The sequence below is a fragment of the Lacerta agilis genome, chromosome 15, assembly GCF_009819535.1.
Source record: "Lacerta agilis isolate rLacAgi1 chromosome 15, rLacAgi1.pri, whole genome shotgun sequence".
In the NCBI taxonomy this organism is placed as follows: domain Eukaryota; kingdom Metazoa; phylum Chordata; class Lepidosauria; order Squamata; family Lacertidae; genus Lacerta; species Lacerta agilis.
In genome coordinates, this window is record NC_046326.1 from 33,452,562 (window position 1) to 33,466,309 (window position 13,748).

A 13,748-nucleotide genomic window follows, 5' to 3' on the forward strand; every position below is an offset into this window, starting at 1 on the left:
CCTGCCAGAAACAGGCAGCTATCAGCACAACTCTGGCTGACACCTAGCTTACTCAAAGCTTCTTGCACGCCTGAGGACCAATCTCTGGCTGACTCCTTCAAGCCAGTGATTGCCTCGTGCAAACTCCACGCCTGATTTGGCCCGTTGTCCTCGGACCCTGGCGGAGGTACCTCGTACCTCTCCTCATCCAGGTCGGAATCCAAACAGGCACCCAAACCAAAGTGGCTTGCCTCAAAGCTGCTTTGAGTTGCGACCGCTAACAGCATGCGCGTGGTTTCGCTTCTGAGAGAGGACGCGTCCAGTACCTCGTAACAATGGACCCCCTCCTCCTGAGTGAAACCTCTGGCTACTGACCTAGCCTCGCACTGCAACTCGCCAGTTGCTGCCGTCTTGAGTCTGCACACCCAACGACCTTCTGACAGCGTCGTGGTTGTGCACACACCCAAAGACCTCATTGAGCTTACCTGCTCTACCATGGCATCCTGCCATTTCTGGGCCTCACCTTGAGATACCCATTGAACCTTTACAAGGCTTTCCGGTTCACACTGAACCAAACAAGCACTCACGCTAGTGGCCGTGAACCTTTCGGGCAGAATCCCTTCAGTGGATCGTGCAGACTGCTGTGATACCACTTCAGATTCTCCCTCTGCTCCAGTTGCACTGGACTCCACCTGCACGTCCTTGACGTCAGGCATCTCACCTACAGACCTGCTGCGCCTGTGCATCCTAACTGAACCACTCAAGGATGACGTTGACGCGCCTTTGGGCTCCTGCTTCACTGCCAAAGAACCCCCCTCTTGCACCAGGACAAGACCTGCGTCAGGCTCTCCTGGAGAAGAGTTGCCACACAAAGAATCACCAAGCGTGGCCTGCCTCCTAGTCCGTGACATAGGAGTTGCGGGTGCACTCCCAGGCTGCTGCCTTGGAGTCACCACTAGCTGCGCTGCACCCTGGTGATGGCCGGGAACTCGGCCCGAGCCACCAGCAGGTGCCAAAGCCACAGCAATACCCCCTCTTGGGGCTGATCCACCTGGACCACTGCCACCAGCAGGTGGCGCATCCTGTCCAGCACTGACAGGACCATCCAAAACATCAGGGCTTCTAGGGATGTGTTCCAATCCATTCTGCTCAAAGAATTCAGCACTCCTGCTGACTAGAACCTGGGTCTGGTCACTATCTGGGCTAACTAACCTCCAGCTACGCAAGCTGGGTTCGTACCCACAGAAAAACACTTTCGGAACCTTGGTACCACCCAGTTCCACCCAGAACCCTTGAGGAAGCTCTGCATCCAAGAGCATGTCTTCAGTGGCAGCATGCAGCATCCTTTGCTGCCTCTCTGCAAGACCACATACCTGTGAAGAAAGCAGGTTAGTCACACTGTGCTTACTCCCCCTCTCACTGAGGACCTGGGAACAGCCTACTCCAGTAGAAACCTGCTGTTCCACTGCAACCAGTGGTGCTGCCTCAGTTGCCTCCTTGAGCAACGTAGACCACATGTGGTGAGAGAAAGCATCAGCCAAACACTCAGAACAACACGCTCCCCCCAGGTTAGCTTCTGGCATTCCTTCAGAAACAGCCACATGAACCAGGGAAAAGGGACGCGTGGTTTCCCTTTCAGACGTGGGGTAGCAGGATGTCGACTCCTCGACCTTGCAAACCCTGCAATCAAGAAAGCTGTTACATGCCCTTAACTTGCACCCTTCAGAGAACTCAGGCTACTTCAGCACACTGTCCCAGTGGCGACTTGCCAGCCTTTGGTACCACTGACACAAACATAAGTGGTGCACGGGCACATTGGTGCACTGAGCAAACACTGCATCAGTGCCAACTTCCCCTGTTCTTGCTTGAGGCCCCTCGACAGCAAACAGCCCGTCCTGGCTGCATTCCATGCGTAGAAGCATCTTCTGGCCCCTGCAATCAGAACAGGTGATAATCACAAAGCAAACAGCAAAAACATTGGACAGAAGGTTTGATATAAACAGACAATACACAGTTATGTCAACAACCAAAGAAAACGCCAGTTCTGTCCCTTTAAGACTTGCAGAGACTGTCTCAAAGACGACAAACTGTCTCTTGCTTCCAACAGTCACAAACTGCCTCTCGACTGCAGCAGCCAGTACGTTGAACTGCTCTGTAGAAGGAGACTCGCAGTTCCTCACAAGTCCACCAGGAGGAACGATGACGATGCAAAGAGACGCTGCACAGGCACTCATCACTCGCAGCTCACTAGGGTTGGCCTCTCTCAGCGTTGCCTCGGTGACTGCATCACAACAGTAGGGCTTATCTCGGCTCCGTCCTTCTCACTCAGCTGGGCACGTGACCTGATGGCTGTGAGAAACGGCCTTGCCCTTATCTTCAGCCATGCACGTCAACAAAAGACCAGGTGCAGGCTACGTGACAAAACACAGCTCCACAGTCAAAACTTTTTACACTGGCTTCAGACTTGGAAACAGCCCCTCCCTTTCTGGGAGCAAAGCCCACGGCGATCTGGCCCCCCTCTTGCTTTCCATGGCACTGTTGCTGCACAACAGCCATAAGCCGAGCTGGGGGCGAGCTTTCCAAAGCCACTTCAGCCAGTCCCTCAGCCCCAGGAAACTGGGCTAGGGTCTTCTTCCAGGCTTCACAAGCACTGGCCAGACCTTCCTCCTCACAGGCGTTGGCCAGAACATCAACGCTCTCAGGGAACAGCCCTCTGCATTGAAGCTGTGAGGCTGGAGGTGCTTGCAAACAAAAGCTTCCCTCCTCCTTGCTGGGAATACTATGGCTCCCTCCATCTTGCCCAGGGGTAGCGTACTTACGAATCTGTAGCTTCTTACCCGGCTCCACAGATGGGGGTTTCACCAGAGAGGTACAACTGCTTTTGCAGCCCTCGATCTGGGCTTCCCTGCTGCCTTCCAACCTCTGGCAGCAGGTTTTAGGCTCCTGAGCCATTCAGCAGACTGCTGAATGCTCCTGCTGGCAAAGCAAACTCCCTGGATGCTCCATCACAGTCCAAACCAGGGAGGCACTTCTCAGCTTGGCACACACGTTCTGGATCCTTGGAACTGCTCCAGAATCAGTCCAGAATCGGTAAAAGCTTGAACCCATAACCTGAAGTGTTTTTGATTGTTGGAAACGCTTCAAACCAATTTCTGCACACTAACGGAGCCCGGCACACTTCCTCTGCGCGTACCTGCTGAAGCGTTTTTCCTTGCTGCCGTCTCCTGTGCTATTCAGCAGAGTTTTCTTTTCTTATCTTCTCTCACGCAACGGGTTGTGTGCATGCCAGCATATTACAGACAACAGAGTCCGGCTTCTTTCTAATCTAGAAGCTTTATTTTACAAGGCATAAATCTACATTCCTGGAGAGACGCAAGCCATGTTGGTGGCTTCTCCCTTCTCTCCGTTCTCCGGAAAACAGAAACAGAAAGTATCACATTACACAGTACAACAGTACACAGAGCATCCGGTGACGCTCTTCCTCCTGTGGGTGGGACAACCAGTTGAGCTTGTTAACTCTAAAAGCTCCAAACCTCTACAGTATTCATCACAAGGTCTTAGCTGACTTTAGTTCCACCTCCCTCCACCCAATACAAATTTTGGCTTCAGCTAAACTGAATTTGAGGGCCCTTTCTGTTATATTCACATCTCTCTCCCCTGTCCCCACCCCCCCACCCCAATCCCCACCCAAGAACCTAATAAAAAGAGACATGGCACCATTACAAGGGGTTAATCCATGCATTTCAAAAGGAAGGCGTAATTAGGAACCGGGTTCCCTTCTGAAATCCCAGTTATACATATACATCAAAGCCATCCGAGGGGTATATTTATGCCCCATGGTATGGATGGTCTCTGCGAATGCTAGTGAAGTGCCCTGCTGATTGCTGATTGAAAACAGTTGTTAATTCTCTACTCCACTAAATTCCAAGTGGGGGGAAAAAAACTTTCCTTAACAAAGAACAGATTGGCGAGACCCAAGTCCTTACTGTGTGGAAATTAATGGCAGATGCCTAGGCTGATAGTTAAAATGTTTCATTAGATGCTAATGTCTTGCTGTGTTTTTAATTGTTCAGAAATTAGCCTCTAGAATATTAAAACCATCTGTTTGTTATCATGATGAAACAGAATACTTAAATAGTTATTAATTTTGTGGGGCTTGTTTCTCGTTCCCCCCCACTCCTCTCCCTGCCTACAAAACTTTGATCTGTCGAGATTTTGGGGAATGTTGGCAGCAGCAGAAGGAACACACACACACACACACACACACACACACACCCCTACCCTCCTTGATACCCAAAATATCTTCCCTAGATGTGTACCACCTATATTTTACATGGCTGCTTTCTTTTGTAAATTATTGGTCACCAAGGACAAGCTGACATTTTTTTAATGCATGTTGGGAAAGCGCTAGAGCTTGCTGAGCTTGTATAATGGTTGATTTAAGGTGTAATATGGGACATTTTCACATGCTGATGTTCTATTTGGGGGTCCTGGTGGGCTAATTTAAAGATCAAATCTATCCACTGCTTGGGAAATGTTCATTGTTTATCTTCCAATGAAGAATATTATGAATCTTTAGTGCTGGATAGGTATTCTGTCGATGATCGTTTGTTATAGCAATGTAACCCGCCTCTCCTTTTCATCTTGGTTTTGCTAATTATGAACTTCCTCTACTATTTCTTTTTTCTTTTGCATTCAAAATTGGCTCGCTATCTTTTAGTGTATGGATATTCTAAAGCAGTGCCTATTGGGACGTGTCGTTTGAGGGCACGTGCGACGAACCTCCACTTCACACTCTCCCCTTGTTACTAAGTGAATTTCTAATCAGGTGTTCTGGGTCAAATTTCAATCCACCCCACCTGTCCCTCTGAGGTCCGTCTGTTATGTCAATCCCCTTTTATTTATAATCTGGGGATCTCTTAGTAACGGGAGTTTTCCTATCCAGCGGCCGTGGCCGGTTATATCCTCCGCTCTGGGCTTTAGGAGTTAAACTCTTCTTTGCCTACAGTTCGGGGTCTCTCTTTCATTAGACCCCTCACTATATCAGTTAGCTAAGCCCTCTTAGCAACTCTGTGGCAATGCCAAGGTTTCCGCCCGCTAGCCCCTCCTGAGGGAACTCCAAGACACAAACTATCACCCTGCAGGTCAGTTTTGTCCTTTCCCTGAGTTCACCTCCTCATGAGCATACTTAACTCGCTGGACCAAATAAACGACGATATTTTCTTAGCTCAACTATAAGTCTTTATTTCTTTCAGAACATAATGGTTTCAGTAATGCAATCGTTTATAAGCTTAGTTTCATAACAGTGTAAACTTTCTTTCAGCATCATATACACATCTTCAACCTATCCTAACCTACCCACCACTATCCTAGCCCCACGCCCTCCTTCTTCCAGTCACCACTCTCCTTCTCTAACGGCTGCTCCCTCCTTTTAAAGAGCGGAATGTCCCGCCTCCCATAGGATATCTGCCACTCAAAGTGGGGTGCCCATTAACTCATAAAACACTGTGGGTTTCTGAAAATCCCTTAACTTAGATCTGATTTGTTACAGCATGCATGCAGGCAGCTGCATAGCAGTTAATCTCCTGCTCTAGAATGTTGTTGTTGTTCAGTCATTCAGTCGTGTCCGACTCTTCGTGACCCCATGGACCAGAGCACGCCAGGCACGCCTATCCTTCACTGCCTCTCGCAGTTTGGCCAAACTCATGTTAGTAGTTTCGAGAACACTGTCCAACCATCTCATCCTCTGTCGTCCCCTTCTCCTTGTGCCCTCCATCTTTCCCAACATCAGGGTCTTTTCTAGGGAGTCTTCTCTTCTCATGAGGTGGCCGAAGTACTGGAGCCTCAACTTCAGGATCTGTCCTTCTAGTGAGCACTCAGGCCTGATTTCTTTGAGAATGGATAGGTTTGATCTTCTTGCAGTCCATGGGACTCTCAAGAGTCTCCTCCAGCACCATAATTCAAAAGCATCAATTCTTCGGCGATCAGCCTTCTTGATGGTCCAGCTCTCACTTCCGTACATTACTACTGGGAAAACCATAGCTTTAACTATACGGACCTTTGTCGGCAAGGTGATGTCTTTGCTTTTTAAGATGCTGTCTAGGTTTGTCATTGCTTTTCTCCCAAGAAGCAGGCGTCTTCTAATTTCGTGACTGCTGTCACCATCTGCAGTGATCATGGAACCCAAGAAAGTGAAATCTCTCACTGCCTCCATTTCTTCCCCTTCTATTTGCCAGGAGGTGATGGGACCAGTGGCCATGATCTTAGTTTTTTTGATGTTGAGCTTCAGACCATATTTTGCGCTCTCCTCTTTCACCCTCATTAAAAGGTTCTTTAATTCCTCCTCACTTTCTGCCATCAAGGTAGTATCATCAGCATATCTGAGGTTGTTGATATTTTTTCCGGCAATCTTAATTCCGGTTTGGGATTCATCCAGTCCAGCCCTTCGCATGATGAATTCTGCATATAAGTTAAATAAGCAGGGAGACAATATACAGCCTTGTCGTACGCCTTTCCCAATTTTGAACCAATCAGTTGTTCCATATCCAGTTCTAACTGTAGCTTCTTGTCCCACATAGAGATTTCTCAGGAGACAAATGAGGTGATCCGGCACTCCCATTTCTTTAAGAACTTGCCATAGTTTGCTGTGGTCGACACAGTCAAATGCTTTTGCGTAGTGAATGAAGCAGAAGTAGATGTTTTTCTGGAACTCTCTAGCTTTCTCTAGCTTAGCTCTAGAATAGGCTAATAATAATAATAATAATAATAATAATAATAATAATAATATATTTCTTATACCCACACATCTGACTGGGTTGCCCCAGCCACTCTCCATGGTTTCCAAAAGAAGCAACAACAACATCTTACATTAAAAGCTTCCCAAAATAGGGCTGACTTCAGATATCTTCTAAACGGCAGAGAGTTGTTTATTTCCTTGACATCTGATGGGAGGGTGTTCCACAGGGCGGGCGCCACTACTGAGAAGGCCCTCTGCCTGGTTCCCTGCAACCTCACTCCTCACAATGAGAGAACCGCCAGAAGGCCCTCGGCGCTGGATCTCAGTGTCCAGGCTGAACGATGGGGGTGGAGATGCTCCTTCAGGTATACAAGGCCGTTTAAGGCTTTGAAGGTCAGCACCAACACTTTGAATTGTGCTCGGAAACATACTGGGAGCCAATGCAGATCTTTTAGGACTGCTGTTATGTGGTCTCAGTAGCTGCTCCCAGTCATCAGTCTAGCAGCTGCATTCTGGGTTAATTATAGTTCCTGAATCACTTCCAAAGGTAGAAATAGAGCATTTTTGGCACACAGAGTGGACTGCACCCTTGCTGTAGGGTTTTGGTCTTGTTGGACTTTGGTGTATGTTGTGTGTGTTTGTGTGCGTTGCAGTGGGGTGGAGAAATAAATAGCCTGATAAGAGAGCTTGTTGGGAGAATAGAGAAACTTTAAGTTTATTACCTGTGGCAAACAAGACCATTCTGAGCTTACAGGTGGTCTTCATGTAGTTGGGAGATGCACTTACAACACTACCTGGAAGAGAAGGAGGAAGGAAGTAAAGCCTGAGAGAAAATGATCTACTCAAGAAAAGGATAAGAGACGGAAAAAGAGGTTGCGTTTCTGCTTCAGGTAGCTTGTTGCAACATTGTTGCTTTATTCCCAATATTTTTTGTGGGTTTTTTTTTTTAAAAAAAGAATATTGCCAAAAAGCAGGCACAAAGTAATGTAAGCATGGCTGTTGGAAATTGGCAAAGTTTTGCTGCAACAACTGAAAGGAAAAGGTTTTAAGGCAACCCGCTAAGAGAGGTATGGAACTGAGTGCTTTCTGCAATTGCAACAAATGAAGAGTATTTTGGTGTACTTTAAAGGGCTGAATTGCAACAAAGTATAGGCTTCTCCTGACCCTTTGCATTCTAATGGCTGCACAGTGAGAAATATCACTGTTAAAATTACACCTTGCCAAGCACGTCATTGTATCAATCAGTCTCCCCTTGCTGTTTCAGTACTGCAGAATCGTAAGCAAAGAGCACTGCAAGCCATCGAAGCTACGGAGATGAGCAAAGTTTGGCTCCTGCCTGATTCTCCTGCCTTTCAACTTTTCTACGTGAAATAAAACAAATAGAAACCTCAGTTTTCCAGTGCCAGAGTGTCAGCAGTTTCCTCCTCTGCCTCTGTGTGTGTGTGTTGTATATACACAAACATCCCATAGGCTGCAAAGGTCTGTTGATATATTAATAGCAAGAGTTACAGGTGGGTAGCCGTGTTGGTCTGCCATAGTCGAAACAAAATAGAAAATTCTTTCCAGTAGCACCTTAGAGACCAACTGAGTTTGTTCTTGGTATGAGCTTTCGTGTGCATGCACACTTCTTCAGATATGAATTTCAGATACGAATTCTTCAGATACGAACTTCTTCAGATGCACACTTCTTCAGATGCACACAAAAGCTCATACCAAGAACAAACTCAGTTGGTCTCTAAGGTGCTACTGGAAAGAATTTTCTATTTTGTTTCGATTAGTAGCAAGAGACCATCCAGGGAGGCAGTTAAACCCTTGGATGACAAGGGAGGCAAAGAGTCAAAGGCATGCTGAAGGAGGAAAAGGAGGATGCAGAGAATCTGGGTGGAGGACATAGGGCACATCCCAGTGCCAGAACTATTTCAGGGGGAGAGCCTGAAACGATCAAGCAGATGAAGCAATTATAGTCGAACCTCCGTTTACGTAACCCTCTGGTTACGCAAACCTTGGGATGCGCACGTGGCAAAGCTGGAAGTATTTTACCGGGTTTCGCTGCGCGCGCATGTGCAAAAGCAGTCTGTGCATGTGCAGAAGCATTCCTCAGGTTGTGGAAACCTTGGGATCCGACCGGACCTCCAGAACGGATCCCGTCCACAACCAGAGATACCACTGTATCCTGTGAGGAAAGCTTGCAGTGTTCAGGACTTTTGAGTTTAGAGAAAAGGCGAGTAAGAGGTGACATGATACTAGTTTATAAAATTGTGCATGGCATAGAGAAAGTGGATTGTGTTGCTGATAACGCCAATGTTTGTGGGTTCGATCCATGTACCAGCCACCTGTCTATTCCTGCATTGCAGAGGGTGGACTAGATGGTGATGGTTAATTGAATTTATATACCACCCTGTGCCCTTGAGGCGCTTCTCCAACTCTCCAACTTTATGATTCTGTGAACTTTTAGACATCAAATGAAGCGGGATGTTGGAAGATTCGGGGCAGAAAGAAAATCCACCTTTCTGCAATGCACTGTTAAACTGTGGAACTCGATTTCACAGGAAGCAATGGTGGCAGCCAATCTGGGAGGCTTTAAACGAAGATTTGTGGGAGAACCACATTGCAACATTAGGATAAGTGTGGATTTCAAAGGATAATTGTCTTTCGGCCAATGCATTCTTTTGGAAAGTGAGAGTTAGGGAGGTTGACCTATAAATATGAAGTGAATTTGGTTTCCTGCCCATTCCTAATGGCAACCAATCCTTTCGGTCAATCCACCCTCTTGCCAGGCAAACCTCCAATTCAGGGCAGCAGTGGGCAAGGGTGCAAATGTAATTCCAATGCTGTGGAACACTATTTAAGCAGAGATTCAGCATGCATCTTGTGTGTGTGTGTGTGTGTGTGTGATTTTACTTCCAGGCATCACACATTTTTTTAAAAAATGCCTACAGGCTGAGGAAGTTCTCTAAAGTGCCCTTTGAGTAGCTAGTTACAGGTGGGTAGCCGTGTTGGTCTGCCATAGTCAAAACAAAATAAAAAATTCTTTCCAGTAGCACCTTAGAGACCAACTAAGTTTGTTCTTGGTATGAGCTTTCGTGTGCATGCACACTTCTTCAGATACACTGAAACAGAAGTCACCAGATCCTTAAATATAGTGAGGGAGTGGGGAGGGGTATTACTCAGAAGGGTGGTGGGAATGGGTGATAGAAAGAAGATGTCTGTCTGTACCTGTGCAAGTAGCTGTGCTTTGAGTAGCTAGTTGTTTAATGTTTGCTTTGCATGGTTTTCATTTTTCATTTTTCATGTTATTGCACAGTGACCTGATGCTTTGTGAGAAGGTGAATTATTAAATGCTTTAATTAAAAAAATAAAAGATAAAAAATAAAATGGGGCCCCTATGACCTTCCAAATCCCATTGGTCTCCAGATCCCATCAGCCCCAGCCAGCATGGCCAATGGTTGGAAGAGATGGGACTTGGACCCCAACAAAAATCTGAAGGACTTCAGATGCTGCCTGTCCCTTTCCCTGAATCAGATGACACATCTATACCCAATCTAGATGGGTCATGGTCTGACTCAGTCGAAAACTGTTTCCTAGGGGAAGAAAGATGGTGCTGGGATCCTGCCCCCCCCCAAAAAAAAACCCCAAGCAATGCATGGAAAGATGGAATGGTGGGTATTGATTCATGGTCCCCCAATAGAAGACATGCAAGAACTAAATGAGGCTTTGTGGGCTGAGCTATTAACTTGAAAACATAATACTATTTTAAGCCATTTAGCTGTCTGGCCACATAAATTATTCAAGTTTCAGAAGCCAGCTTGCAGTTGGCTTGCGAGGAGATAATTGGGAAGTTGCAACTGTAATGGCAAAAACAGGGCAGGATCAATCAGACCTGGAGATGTCTAATACCAACAAGGAGCAATTAAGCAGCTATCAAGAGCAATTGTGCAGATCGCTGGTGCCCTTTTAACATGGAGTGCCAAAGCGCGGAGAGCTTTTTGCAGTTTGTCAGGGGCTCCAGCTCCTCTGCTCCCAGTTGCAGGAGGCTATGGGGAGAGTATTTCCTGTATATCTGAATGCACTGAAGGGCAGGCAAGGCGTCTCAACGTCATGTGTAATTTGCGCATGTGTTTGTTTGCATATGTGTCTTCTGCGGCAAGAACGTGAACATCCTGAGCAGGGGGCGGAAATCAATTATGGGTTGTGGGCATGATCCATTGCGGTGGGGTGGCAAGCACTTATTAGTTTATGCGTTCAAGGGAAATATCAGGTTACCTTACAAATCGTGCTGCAGGTTGTGATTTTCCAGTCTCATGCGATCAGGGGCTCCTTGTCCTGGCTCCCAGCCAATGCGTGCAAAGGCTATTACTTGTAAGTAAGGAGGAGAACTTCATTCAGGCAAGTAATGGTATAGGTTTAGCGGCAGACACAGTGTTCAGGTGTCACAGTTCAGGAGCAGGCCAAGAAGTTCAGGACTTGAAGGGGGAGATGAAAATGTCCCAACAAGTTTACCCTCCCATCCCGCCTGCTTTTAAAGATTAGGCATGGCATATTTGCTCTTGCCTTATCAGTATGTCTGGCTGGTGAGCAAGTTATCCAGCAGGGTGGGTGGGTTTTCTACTACCTGCAAAGGCTGCTGCCTCCTGCTCAGGTTCCCCATTTTGCTTATCAAAGCCCTAACCCACCAGCCTTCACTCAGGTTTTTCGGTCCATAGGAAGGTCAGAAAGGAGAGCCAGCATCCCTGCTCCCCCTTCCAAAGGAGTGGAGCTTCTTCAACCCAGGTTCCCACCATTCAGCCCCCTCCTCTGTTTCTGCCTTGTCCTGCATCAGATCCTGCCATCCCTAGCAAATCCTGACCATGCTGTGGGACTCATGACACTGCTGGGGAAGAAACTAGGAACACATAGATTTGCTCTGCTCTCTGGAGGCAATTATAGGCTGGTGTGTTCGCTGGATACTAAAAGATCCTTAACCTTTGGATTGATTTGATCCAACCATAGGGTGACAAGAGTCCTATGAGTGAGCTCATCCTACCTTGTTTTTATTTTAAATGCTTGGCAAGAGGGGCATACCAACTGTTGGGAACCTTCTGACGGTAAGAGCTATTCAACAGTTGAATGGACTCATTGGAGGTTTTTATAGAGAGCTTAAATGGACACCTGTCAGGTATTCTTTAGCTATGATTAGTACATTACAGGGGGTTGAAATAGATGGCCCTTGAGGTCCCTCCCAGTTCTGCAATCTTGTGGTTTTATGACATCTCCATACCTTCCATTTGGTTACGAACTTTCTGCCTTACCTGGGTGCCTTGGAATCTGGACTTCTTCGCCTTCCACTTGCTGCTGAGCCCGTACCATGATCAGCCTCAATAAAGATCTCTTATTTCTTACAAGTAAGAGATGCTGTCATTGGGTTTAGTGATGGGAGCCTGACAGGACCAGACCAATGCTAATCAAATCAATAGTATCCAGGCTAGTGGCTTGTTTGTCCCCCCCACCCCCCATGCTTTGTTTGTTTTACACTTCACTGCTTGGTCAGTGGGTCCATCTGCCATTGGGGATCTGATCTCGTTAGACTGTCAACCGGCTTTAACACCGAGCGAGGAAACGTTTGATCATTGTTTGTGTTGCTTTCTGCCAAAGACCTAACAAAACTCCCATCACCCTGAGGCTCAGCAGAGGCTGGGGATATTCTCTGCACAACTTTCAGCTATTAGTCAGTGCTCAGCCAGGCTCTTTTTTTATTTCCTTCCCCTGGGTGGTAGTTCCAGCTGGTTAGAGGGAAACAAGTGAATCTCAGCAGGTGTCCGTTTTTTCTCAATGCAATTTTCAGGGAAGCTGGAGGACTGAGGCATCTAAGCCCAGGACTTTGGAGGAGCAAAGTGAATGGTTCAGAGAGCAAAACAAACCCAGAAAAGAGACCTGATACAACGGATGTCTATCTCTATTTTCTTTTCCCAGTGCCTGGCTACTGAGGGTTCCTTTCCATTCTTTTTTTAAAAAAATAAAGTTTCAAACTTAGGGCCATCCCACCCACCGCTGTTACTGAGACAGTTGCCTTTGGTGGCAGGCTAGGGACAGTTGTGGAGGATGCCACATCTGAGGAACCTCAACAGCTGCCCACCTGCGGAGGCTCACCTCCTCCTCCTCCTCTGCTTCTCTGCATGGCTCTGAAGAACTTGAGGAGCACACCGTTCACCGTTGCCTGGAAAGAGCCGGGTTGTTGCTGCCGCCACTGGCTCCTTTTTTCTCTCCTGCTGCCTTTAGCGTACCAGGGCTTCCCTGGGCCCCTTCCATTGTTGTTGTTGAAGGGGGAGAAGGAAAAGGGTGCCATCTTGGATTAGTTCTGTTCAAACTATTTTGCATTTATTTGCTCTCTCATAAATGCTTCTGTTTACATTGTAGGACTGTTCTCTAGGGGTTAGTAGTTGTGAATAGACTGCAGTTCCATAGTGACATACCCCATGTAGCTACTTGGTTAAGGTGTGCAAGAGCTGGCACAGGCAGGATTCCCTTATTTGTGTCAGCACTTAGCCAATAGTTAAGTGTGGAACAGGAGCCAGGTACTGACCATCATGAGCTATACAAACATAAAAAGGGCCTTTCTCAGCCAGGCTCAAACTGCTTGCACAGTGGCCCAACAGATGCCCCTATGGGGAGTCTATAAGAAGGACCCAAGTTCAACAACACTCTCTTCACTTGCGATTTTCAGCAGCTAGTGTTCAGTAGCATACTGCTTCCGACAGCGGAGGGGGAATGTAGCCACTGTGAGTCTTAACCTCTGTGAATTTATCTAATCCTCCTTTAGAGCCATTCAGTCTGCTGGCCGCTACGACATCTTGTGGCAGTAAATTCCATAGTTTCACTATACGCTGTGTGAAGTAGTGCTTCCTTTTGTCTGCCCTGATTGTATAGCTTTATCCTCCATGAATCATGCCTAGTCCTCTTTTAGAGGCACCCAAGGTGGTGTCCATCACTTGGTGATGCTGGTGGCGGGACATGGGCCACAATTCCAGCATGTTGTGCATGTGTGGAAGGAGGAAGG

General features: G+C 47.1%; 1 protein-coding gene across 1 annotated transcript in view; it reads left to right on the forward strand.

Annotated features, from left to right (window-relative positions):
* Positions 1-13,748, forward strand: part of AUTS2 (activator of transcription and developmental regulator AUTS2) — a 659,999-nt gene that overhangs the window by 220,466 nt on the left and 425,785 nt on the right. The gene's annotated exons all lie outside the window — the stretch shown is intronic.